This window comes from Ranitomeya imitator, chromosome 1 (genome assembly GCF_032444005.1).
Source record: "Ranitomeya imitator isolate aRanImi1 chromosome 1, aRanImi1.pri, whole genome shotgun sequence".
In the NCBI taxonomy this organism is placed as follows: Eukaryota; Metazoa; Chordata; class Amphibia; order Anura; family Dendrobatidae; genus Ranitomeya; species Ranitomeya imitator.
Genome location: NC_091282.1, coordinates 1,145,800,662 through 1,145,812,936, shown reverse-complemented (window position 1 = coordinate 1,145,812,936; position 12,275 = coordinate 1,145,800,662). Strand labels below are relative to the sequence as shown.

General features: G+C 41.3%; 1 protein-coding gene across 2 annotated transcripts in view; it reads right to left on the bottom strand.

Annotated features, from left to right (window-relative positions):
* Positions 1 to 9,894: 9,894 nt before the first annotated feature.
* TMEM156 (transmembrane protein 156) overlaps positions 9,895 to 12,275 on the bottom strand; it is a 35,325-nt gene continuing 32,944 nt past the window's right edge. For both annotated transcript variants that reach the window (XM_069744602.1, XM_069744603.1), the window contains exon 5: positions 9,895 to 11,775. The gene's annotated coding sequence lies outside the window, so the exon portion shown is untranslated. The remainder of the gene's footprint in view (positions 11,776 to 12,275) is intronic.

Below are 12,275 nucleotides of genomic sequence, written 5' to 3'. Positions count from 1 at the left end.
TGGTGAGTTTTTGATGTTAATATTATTATTATATATTTATATAGCACCATTAATTCCATGGTGCTGTACATGAGAAGGGGTTACATACAGAATGTAGCAGTAGGCAGTGGTCAACTGTGTCGAATGCAGAGGACAGGTCGAGAAGGAGGAGGATGGAGAACTGTCTGTTAGCTTTGACTGTGAGTAAGTCATTAGTAATTTTAGTCAGATCAGTTTCGGTGGAGTGGTGGGGGCGGAAGCCAGATTGGAGGTTGTCAAGGAGAGAGTTAGATGAGAGGTAGGAGGAAAGTTGAGCATGGACATGCTGCTCAAGGAGTTTTGAAGCAAACGGGAGCAGTGATATGATATGATGTTAGAGATTTTCTTCAGCATTTCTGCATTTATTTGTTAATGTAAATCATTCAGCTGAGGTGAGGAAAACTAAATCTCCGAGCAGTAAAAAATACTCGGAGGTCTCCCGAGCGTGCTCGCGAAATCTCGAGTAACGAGTATATTCGCTCATCATTAATAATTACCCAATCTCTGCGGTCCAACCCCACTGGTCCCGAGAAGCAGGTCTCTGAAGAGCCTCGTGTGAATAAAGTGGTAGTTTATTATGTGCACTGCCGCTCAATTCTTATTGGAGTGTGGCAGACCAGCCATGCACAGCGCTCAGCTATCTCCACCAGTCCCATTCACAGCTCCATTCACACAAGGTTCTTCAGAGCTCCGGTTCTTGGGATTGGTGGGGGGCCCCAGCAGTCAGACCTCCAGCGATTGGAAAGTTGTCTCTTACTCTATGGATAGGGGGATAATATCCAAACTTGACAATACTCCCTTAACAGGGAATTAATATTTTAATCCTGATGTCAATGTTGCTACCAAAAAATTCTGTTGATTTGTCAGAGTATTTTTACATATTACATTGATGGCAAATCCTTAGGATACACCATCCAGGTGATCGGCAGTTACGTCCATATGGTTATGGCTCTACCTGACTGCCGTATAAATCAGACCGAGATCGGACCACAATACGTGGACTGGCCGGCGGTCCTCCCAAGTGTCACAGCTTCATATATTTCTATGCAGCTGTCATGCTCAGGCTGTGAGAGCCGCCGGCCAGTCCGTGCATTGGTCCCATTTATATGGCATTTTGACTGCACCCTATGGATAAGCCATCAATATAATATTTTGGATAACGCTTAATAGTATAGCAACCCGCAAAACCCAATTTCAATGCCTTTTAAAACCGAATCTTTGCATTACTTAGCCATTTACATACCTTCATGAGATTACAGAACTAATCCACTGTCGGGTGGATGCAAATCATCCCCAATACTGGACGCTATTTACATTCATGGTAATATTACGGTTCAGGGGTATGGAGATTGTAGGAAATGGATTTTTTTCTTAATACATAAATAATTGCAGTCTTATCATGAACAGAACAGATCATACACTGGGATTACAGCAATGAAACGTTGGCATCGTCAAACTGGCAGAAAAAAGGACATTTGGATCTCTAGATGCCCCTTGGATTCCAGAAATTGTGGACCCGATTTAAGAGACTGCTCTCATAATGAATTACCGCAAATGTATATGAAGATATTTATTTTCCGATTCCTTTTATCTGCATCAGAACATCTTACTGTAGATCATATGTTACCCCTGAATTATAGTTATACTATGTGTTTGTATGTGACTAGTAGTACATGTCATGCATTCTCTTCTTTTTTTCTATCTTACAATCAATGCTCATTTGGGGTTCATGGATTGAAAAAAGGTGGAAAAAAATAATTTATATATGTACAGTATGTATGTCTGATTGTCGCAGAGGAAGCGGCCACAGCTGGAGGTTCGGATATTTATATTAAATGTAGATTTCACTATTTTGAGTAGACAACAGAATGACAATATGTTTTTCAATTAAAGAGTTATCCAATAAAGAAGGCGTTATCCTTTCTCTTTAGGACAGAAGAAAACTTGCTGATCACTGGGACCCTCATCAATCTCAGGAATGGGGCTCCACAGCCCTGTCCTGAATGTAGCAGGGGTTTCCACGTCCAGCCTCGTCTCCATTTATTGCTGACGACGAGTACATAATTCAGCTATTTCTGGCAGTCTGATGGACCATGAATGGAGAGGAGATAACTTGGTTTTGTGGGGGGGCATAACAATTTAAAATCTGTTTTTTGATAATCTTTTTTTTATCAATGAACCACTTTTTGCCCAAAGTATAAGTAGTGTTGCATGCTGTTATGCAATATCTCAGCTTCCAATATCGATTTGCAGGCGTATTGTTCACAGTATTTTCTGGTTAGCAGTAATTGGAATTCTTTTCTAGGAGACTATCTAAGAACATGTAGCTACCAGGAGAAAATGAAGAGCCATGGGGACAACTGTAGAAACAGCAAAATGCCCACGTTCCCCAATTAGATTGTCCAGAAATTAGTGTGAGGTGCCTTCACATGTTCATATTTTACAGTCGGCATTTGGGGCGCAATTCCAAGCCTCTTATATGTAAGGAGCCCTTTGGTTGGGCTGGGAGTTGTGGGCTCAGGCCTTCAAATATGGACATGTCAATGCATTGTTTTTTCTGGAAGGCGAATTTCACAAAATAAAGTGAATGAAGAAGAACAATTAGGACTACACAGTGTTCTTGGTGAAGCAACTACATAGGCTGTTTAAACGGAATCTGTCAGCAGGTTTTTGCTATGTAATGGGAGAGAACCACAATGTGTCACTTACCAGGCTGTGTGTTGCTTTTTCAATGCAATCAGTAACACTCGTGCCTTCTAGTCCAACCACACCCTTAACATGGATTAGCAGCTTTCTGTTTTCAACGTGTAGTGGCAGAAAGCTGCTATTCAATGAAGTGAGTGGCTTTATACAGAGCTCGGCATCTGAGCTCTGCTAAATCTGCAGCAGAAAAAACTGTGACTCTAGCATAACTACTGCTCTTAATAAACTACCGTAAGTGATACATAACTGGAATCGGGCTTTTTGTCTCTGCTTCTTGCTGCAGTCTGATTACATGGCAAAACCTGCTGATAGATTCCCTTTAAAAAAATGATGCAATCTCAGATTGGTTGCAATTGCACTTGCATTGGGGTCTATGATGTCGTGTGCCATTTGTGATAGAAAATTCAGCTGGTTTTGATTGTTTGCACCCGCATAAAGCCTCGATATGACAATCATTAGGTGTAATGTCATTGCAGAACACTGCCATCTTCATGCTATAATAATAATAATAATCTTTATTTTTATATAGCGCTAACATATTCCGCAGCGCTTTACATTTTTGCACACATTATTATCACTGTCCCCGATGGGGCTCACAATCTAAATTCCCTATCAGTATGTCTTTGGAATGTGGGAGGAAACCGGAGCACCCGGAGGAAACCCATGCAAACACGGAGAGAACATACAAAACTCTTTGAAGATGTTGTCCTTGGTGGGGTTCGAACCCAGGACTCCAGCGCTGCAAGGCTGCTGTGCTAACCACTGCGCCACCGTGCCGCCCCCTTTGATATGCTATGTGACTAAATTCACAATGTAGCTCTAGCCTTTTCTACCCCCCACTGCTAGCAGCTCCGTTCAATGTGTAGGAGCTACTGCCAAGTGCTGCAGAACATCTGAGCTGATCTGTAGCACCTGGCAGTGGCTGATAGAGCTGCACAGTGCAACTCTGTTCAATGTTTACATCTAACTCACACCGGAACTAATAATGCCTGATCGGTCGGGGTCTTAGATAGGTTCATCAGGTATAAGTTACCTATTACAGACTGGGAGAAGCTTAGTGTTCTTCCATGGTATAACTGACTGGAAGTCCTGGAAAATGTCTATCTCTGTGAGCACTACTTTCTCACATATCAGAACAGAGCCTTCTACTTCCAGGCTGCTCTGTCCACGGGGCTTGACTGCAGACGTAATATTGATGGATAGCCGTCTCCCTGCAGTTAGGCAGCTGAGGCCCGCTGTCAGTCAGTATGACGTCAGCTGTTGCACCCCGTCAACAGAGCGGAAAAGAAGCCGCTGCTTTGTCGACGTGTCGTCAGTGGCAGCCACTAAAACCCCGGCTGGAGCAGTCCGTAACATAGAACACAACAGGCAGGTAGTTGGCAACTACCTGCTTGTTAGTTTTTAGGCTCTAAGTAAAAAAAAAAAAAATAGTCCTGGACTTGAACAAGCCATAAAAATATTCACAATCAATATTACTAACTGAAGTGCTGTACAGTATAATATTATTGAAATTAAGGTGGAATTTTGAACCAACGACACCGGTGCCGACCTTGTTCACTTGAAATTGTGGGCATTCTGCAGGGGATAAAGCTTGGCCATACGCTAGACAAAAAAATTGGTTAACCCCTTAACCCCCAAGGGTGGTTTGAACGTTAATGACGGGCCAATTTTTACAATTCTGACCACTGTCCATTTCTGAGGTTTATAACTCTGGAACGCTTCAACGGTTCCTGATGATTCTGACAATGTTTTCTCGTGACATATTGTACTTCATGATAGTGGTAAAATTTCTTTGATATTACCTGCGTTTATTTGTGAAAAAAAACTGAAATGTTGCGAAAATTTTCACAATTTTCCAACTTTGAATTTTTATGCCCTTAAATCACAGAGATATGCCACACAAAATACTTAAGTAACATTTCCCACATGTCTACTTTATATCAGCACAATTTTGGAACCCAAATAAGGGTTAAAATTTGATCAGCAATTTCTAATTTTTACAACACCATTTTTTTTTAGGGACCACATCACATTTGAAGTCACTTTGAGGGGTCTATATGACAGAAAATACCCAAGTGTGACACCATTCTAAAAACTGCACCTCTCAAGGTGCTCAAAACCACATTCAAGAAGTTTATTAATCCTTCAGGTGTTTCACAGTAATTTTTGGAATATTTAAAAAAAATGAACATTTAACTTTTTATCACAAAAAAAATTAATTCAGCTCCAATTTGTTTTATTTTACCAAGGGTAACAGGAGAAATTGGACCCCAAAAGTTGTTGTACAATTTGTCCTGAGTACGCTGATACCCCATATGTGGGGGAAAACCACTGTTTGGGCGCATGGCAAAGCTCGGAAGGGAAGGAGCGCCGTTTGACTTTTCAATGCAAAATTGACTGGAATTGAGATGGGATGCCATGTTGCATTTGAAGAGCCCCTGATGTGCCTAAACATTGAAACCCCCCACAAGTGACACCATTTTTGAAAGTAGACACCCTAAGGAATTTATCTAGATGTGTGGTGAGCACTTTGAACCTCCAAGTGTTTCACTACAGTTTATAACGCAGAGCTGTGAAAATTAAAATTATTTTTTTTTTCCACCAAAATTATTTTTTAGCCCCCAGTTTTGTATTTTCCCAAGGGTAACAGGAGAAAGTGGACCCCAAAAGTTGTTGTCCAATTTGTCCTGAGTACCCCGATACCCCATATGTTGGGGTAAACCCCTGTTTGGGCACACGTCAGAGCTCGGAAGGGAAGGAGCACTGTTTTACTTTTTCAACGCAGAAATCGCTGGAATTGAGATCGGACGCTGTTGTGAATTCTGTTGTTGAACTCCCTCCTGTGGTCGTGAATGGTACTTCGGCGAGTTCTGTCCATGGACTCCCTCTGGTGGCTGTGAGTGAACCTGGTGCTTCTGAGGTTCCTTACACAGGTGACGTGGTTTATCCTTTGGTTGGCTGCTCTATTTAACTCCACTCAGATCGTTACTCCTTGCCAGCTGTCAATGTTCCTGTGCTGGTTCAGTTCGCTCTTGGATTTTTCTGGAGACCTGTCTCTTCCTGCAAGAAGCTAAGTCCCCGTTTGTTATTTTCTGTTCATGGTTTTCTAGTCCAGCTTGCTTTCATGATTTTGTCTTGCTAGCTAGAAGCTCTGGGATGCAGGGTGGCGTCTCCGCACCGTGAGTCGGTGCGGGGGTCTTTTTGCACACTCTGCGTGGTCTTTTGTAGTTTTTGTGCTGACCGCAAAGATACCTTTCCTATCCTCTGTCTATTTAGTTAGTCTGGCCTCCCTTTGCTAAACCTGTTTCATTTCTGTGTTTGTGACTTTCATCTTAACTCACAGTTAATATTTGTGGGGGGCTGCCTTTTCCTTTGGGGAAATTTCTCTGATGCAAGGTAGGCTTTATTTTCTATCTCTAGGGCTAGCTAATTCTTAGGCTGTGCCGAGGCGTCTAGGCCTGTTAGGTACGCTCCACGGCTATTTCTAGTGTGTGTGATAGGATTAGGGATTGCGGTCAGCAAAGTTCCCACTTCCCAGAACTTGTCCTGTGAGTTTAACCATCAGGTCATTCCTGGTGCTCCTAACCACCAGGTCATAACAGGACGCCATGTCGTGTTTGGTGAGCCCCTGATGTGTCTAAACAGTGGAAACCCCCCAATTATAACTGAAACTCTAACCAAAACACACCCCTAACCCTAATCCCAACCATAACCCTAACCACACCCCTAACACGAACATGCCCCTAACCCCAACACACCCCTAACCCTAACCACACCCCTAACTCCAACCATAACCCTAACCACACCCCTAACTCTAATCCCAACCATAAATGTAATCCAAACCCTGTAGCCCCAACTCTAACCCTCACTTTAGCCCCAACCCTAACTTTATCCCCAACCCTAACCGTATCCCCAACCCTAACTGTAGCCCCAACCCTAGCGGGAAAATGGAAAGAAATACATTTTTTTAATTTTATTATTTTTCCCTAACTAAAGGGGCGATGAACGGGGATTTGATTTACGGTACTTTTTTAGCGGGTTTTTTAGCGGATTTTTATGATTGGCAGCCGTCACACACTAAAAGACGCTTTTTATTGCAAAAAATAGTTTTTGCGTCTCCACATTTTGAGAGCTATAATTTTTCCATATTTTGGTCCACAGAGTCATGTGAGGTCTTGTTTTTTGCGGGATGAGTTGACGTTTTTATTGGCACCATTTTCAGGCACGTGACATTTTTTGATCGCTTTTTATTCCGATTTTTGTGAGGCAGAATGACGAAAAACCAGCCATTCATGAATTTCTTGTGGGGGGGGCGTTTATACCGTTCCACATTTGGTAAAATTGATAAAGCAGTTTTATTGCTCGGGTCAGTACATTTACAGCGATACCTCATTTATATCATTTTTTTTATGTTTTGGCGCTTTTATACTATAAAAAATAAAAACTTTTACATAAAAAATTATTATTTTTGTATCGCTTTATTCTGAGGACTATAACTTTTTTATTTTTTTGCTGATGATGCTGTATGGTGGCTTGTTTTTTGAGGGACAAGATGAAGTTTTCAGCGGTATCATGGTTATTTATATCCGTCTTTTTGATCACGTGTAATTCCACTTTTTGTTTGGCGGTATGATAAAGCGTTGCTTTTTGCCTCTTTTTTTTTTTTACGATGTTCACTGCTTGGGTTAACTAGTTTGACAGTTTGATAGGTTGGGTCGTTACGGACATGGAGATACTAAATATGTGTACTTTTGTTTTTTTATTTAGATAAAGAAATGTACTTATTGGAACAATATTTATTTTTTTCTTTAGGATTTTTTTTTTTTTTTTACACACATGTAAATATTCTTTTTTTTTACTTCATAACATTGCCTCGGGGGGGGGACATCACAGTATGGTGTCAGATCGCTGATCTGACACTTTGCAATGCACTGTGTCAGATCAGCGATCTGACAGGCACTGTAGGGAGGCTTACTGGCGCCTTCTCGCATGCGCTTGCAAGCCACCTCCCTGCAGGACCCAGAAGGAGCCTCGTGGCCATTTTCGATCCGGGGCCTGCAGGGAGGAGGACGTAGGAGACCCTCTGAACAATGCGATCACATCGCGTTGTTCCGAGGGTCTCAGGGAAGCATGCAGGGAGCCCCCTCCCTGCGCAATGCTTCCCTATACTGCTGGAACGCTGCGATCATGTTTGATCGCAGTGTTCCGGGGGTTAATGTGCCAGGATGTAAGCTGTAATAATCAGCTGACACCCGGCGGCGATCGGCTGCACTCCCCCTGTGAGCGTGGCCTATCGTCTATGACGTACTATCCCGTCCCTGGGAATTAAGTTCCAGGTCACCTCGACGGGATAGTACGTCATATGGGATTAAGGGGTTAAACCAACTAATTTTGGAATTGGGATTAATCGATCATCTCATGCATAAAGGCATTTCTTTGGTAGATGGCAATTAATTTGTTCCAATAGAACTTTAGTCTTTGACAGGGTTTCTGGCAGCACTTTAGTCCTCTCTCCCATTTGGTATATATCTTAGACTAGATGGTAGCCCGATTCTAACGCATCGGGTATTCTAGAATATGTATGTAGTTTATTTATGAAGATTTTAGAATAATGCATTGAATACACAGGATTCTGCCAACCGCGACCAATTAGCGAAGCGTGGTTCAAATCCCGGGCCAATTCGCGGCCGGACTGCGCCTGTCGCTGATTGTTTGCGGCTGGCCACGTAGTATATAGCACAGCCACGTAGTATATAACAGCCCACGTAGTACATAGCACAGCCACATAGTACATAGCACAGCCACGTAGTATATAGCACAGCCCACAGAGTATATAGCACAGCCACGTAGTATATAACAGCCCACGGAGTATATAGCACAGCCCACAGAGCATATAACACAGCCAAGTAGTTTAGTACAGCCCACGAAGCATATTACACAGCTCACGTAGTATATAACAGCCCATGCACGTAGTGTATAACACAGCCCACGTAGTGTATAACACAGCCCATATAGTGTATAACAAAGCCACGAAGTATATTGCGCAGCCCACGTAATATATAGCAATGTGGGCATCATATCCCTGTTAAAAAAAAAAAAAAGAATTAAAATAAAAAATAGTTATATACAGTTAGGTCCATATATATTTGGACAGAGACAACATTTCTCTAATTTTGGTTATATACATTATTCATTAATGAATTTTAAACAAAACAATTCAGATGCAGTTGAAGTTCAGACTTTCAGCTTTCATTTGAGGGTATCCACATTAAAATTGGATGATGGGTTTAGGAATTTCAGCTCCTTAACATGTGCCACCCTGTTTTTAAAGGGACCAAAAGTACTTCAACTGCATCTGAATTGTTTTGTTTAAAATTCATTGTGGTAATGTCTATAACCAAAATTAGAAAAATGTTGTCTCTGTCCAAATATATATGGACCTAACTGTACTCTCCTTCCGTTGGCCCCCGGATCCAGGCGAAGCGTTTACCGATGCTCCTTGCGCACTCCGGTCCCAAGAGTGCATTGCCGTCTCTCGAGACCGCTACGTCATCACCACGCGAGATCGCAATGCATGAAGCGGTCACCTGAGTGTCGCGAGGAGCGGGAAAGGCCTGTTCTGGATCCGAGGGGGCGACAGATGGTGAGTATATAACTATTTTTTTTTTATTATTATTATTTTTAACATTAGATCTTTTTTACTATTGATGCTGCACAGGCAGCATCAATAGTAAAAAGTTGGTCACACAGGGTTAATAACAGCGTTAACGGAGTGCGTTACACCGTGGCATAACGTGGTCCGCTAACGCTGTCATTAACCCTGTGTGAGCGCTGACTGGAGGGGAGTATGGAGCGGGCACTGACTGCGGGGAGGATGGAGCGGCTAATTTGCAGCCGGACTGTGCCCGTCGCTGATTTTTCGCGGCAAAACAGCCACGACCAATCAGCGACTTGGGATTTCCGTTACAGGCAGAAAGATGGAAGTGACCCTTAGACAATTATATAGTAGATGCTGTATACCAAAAATCACGTCTCCCCTCTGAAATAAACATGCACAATTAGTTGAACTGTGTATTTACGATAAATAGCTGCTCCCCTAATAAATTCAAGTGTATGAGCGGCTGAATGAACAATTACAAGGCCACACATTCATAGTGGAGAACAAGGTTTTGGCTTGTTGTTTTTTCTTTTTTATATAACTAATGTCAGATTTGGATACAAGTTCTATCCACCCCACTCATTACACACTAATACACACTTAATAATTGTATAAAGGATTCCAGAATGTTACTGAAATAAAAATATATGTTGAAAACAAAAAAACAGAATTTAAAAAGGTCCTTTAGTCTGTTTCAGTGGGCTCCACAATCATGGGGAAGACTGCTGACTTGACAGATATCCAGAAGGCAGTCATTAACACACTCCACAAGGAAAGTAAATTTTGCATTTCATTTTGAAAATCAAAGTCCCAGAGTCTGGAGGAAGAGTGGAGAGGCCACAATCCAACCTGCTTGAGGTCTAGTGTGAAGATTCCACAATCAGTGATGGTTTGGGGAGCCATGTCATCGGCTGATGTAGGTCTACTGTGATTTACCAAGACCAAAGTCAGCGCAGCCATGTACCATGAAATTTTAGAGCACTTCATGCTTCCCTCTGCCGACAAGCTTTTTGGAGATGAACATTTAATTCTCCTGCAGGACTTGGCACCTGTCCACACTGCCAAAAGTACCAATACCTGGTTTAAAAACAACAGTATCACGGTGCTTGATTGGCCAGCAAACTCGCCTGTCCTTAACCTCATAGAGAATCTCTGTGGTATTGTCAAAAGGAAGATGAGAGACACCAGATCCAACAATGCAGACGAGCTGAAGGCTGCTATCAAAGCAACTTCCATAACACCTCAGCAGTGCCACAGGCTGATTGCCTCCATGCCACACCACACTGATGCAGTAATTGATGTAGAAGGAGCCCCGAACAAGTATTGAGAGCATTTACTGCACATATATTTCAGTAGGCCAACATTTTGGATTTTAAAATCATTTTTCATGCTGGTGTTATAAAATATTCTAGTTTACTGAGATAATGACTTTTGGGTTTTCATTGGCTGCAAGCCATAATCATCAACATTAACAGAAATAAACACTTAAAATAGATCTCTCTGTTTGTAATGACTCTATATAATATGAGTTTAACTTTTTGTATTGAAGAACTGAAATAAATTAACTTTATGATGATATTCTAATTTTGTGAGAAGCACGTGTATATATATATATATAGATATATGTACATGTTTCATTTGAGTAGTGCTGTTTTCCTTTTTTCATCTTTATATTCAGAACCACTTGGAACAGTGGTTTGGGAAGCTTTGCACATTTTTTAAGGTAGTATTTGATGCTGTTACGATTTTTTTCATAATATATATATTATATATATATATATATATATATATATATATATATATCAAAATTCTTTCTTAAGTGTTTCCTGTTTGCAGTAATTACAAGTTCATAGCTATCAGACAAAGACCTCAGCTAACCGCCCCAAATTAATCTATGCTCATTCACAGGGAGTATAAAATTCCTTTTTGGGATCACATTATTAATGTTCTATCCTTAGTATTAATATTTATCAAGATCTGTCTCCCGGCACTCCCACCAATCAGCAGTTTAAAGAAGCAGTGAACGACGCAGAGGCCGAGGTTCTTATTTACATTGCAGGTAGACAAAGCGGTTGGTTTAGTTCACACCCTGCATATTTGGTGCATACTTTTCTTGTAGCAAAACTTTCAAATCCGCACCGCAAGTCAGTTTCCACACAAAAAGTTCCTGTAAAATGTAAATGGGATTTGTTGCATCTGGGATCTGAGCAAAAACACTGCAGCAAATAATGTGTGAATCGACCTCAAGTTCCAGGTTGCACCATAAGGCCATGTTCACATAGAAATGTCCATTGATGTGAGCAGCTTCCGTGTGAGGGAGTCCATCCAGACTACTGTATCTTGCTGTTCATCTATTATATGGAGGACGCAGTAAAAGTTCTGATTCTTCTGTACCTCTGAAACAAAGTATAAATGTTTATCTCAAAATGTCCATATATTAGTAAATCAGAAGCTGTAAGAACTAAGTTACATGGTTGATTTATAGATCATACTACTAAATCAACAGGATGAGTCTTTTAGCATTATTGGCATTGTCAACCGACAATTATCTCAACATGTCCACCAACAATACAATGAATAAGAGCGAAATTAAACTTTGGAGAATTTGAAAGTTTGATCTATCTAATAAAAAATAATGCAATGCACACAAATTAGGACTTCTCTATTTCTGAGTAGATGGCATTGGCATGGTCTCATGGTTGGAGCAAAGCAGGTCAATTCATTTCATTTGTCACATCCACAATCTAGTTTCGGATGCCTTGTGCCTCGCCTATTGCAAAATAAAATAGAAGGTGGACAAGTCCTCTGTGGAAATTAGTTTACCGCAAAAAAGCTTTTATTATATTCTTGGGATAAAAACTGGATACCCAGCACTTATGAATCCTTACCCATTTGG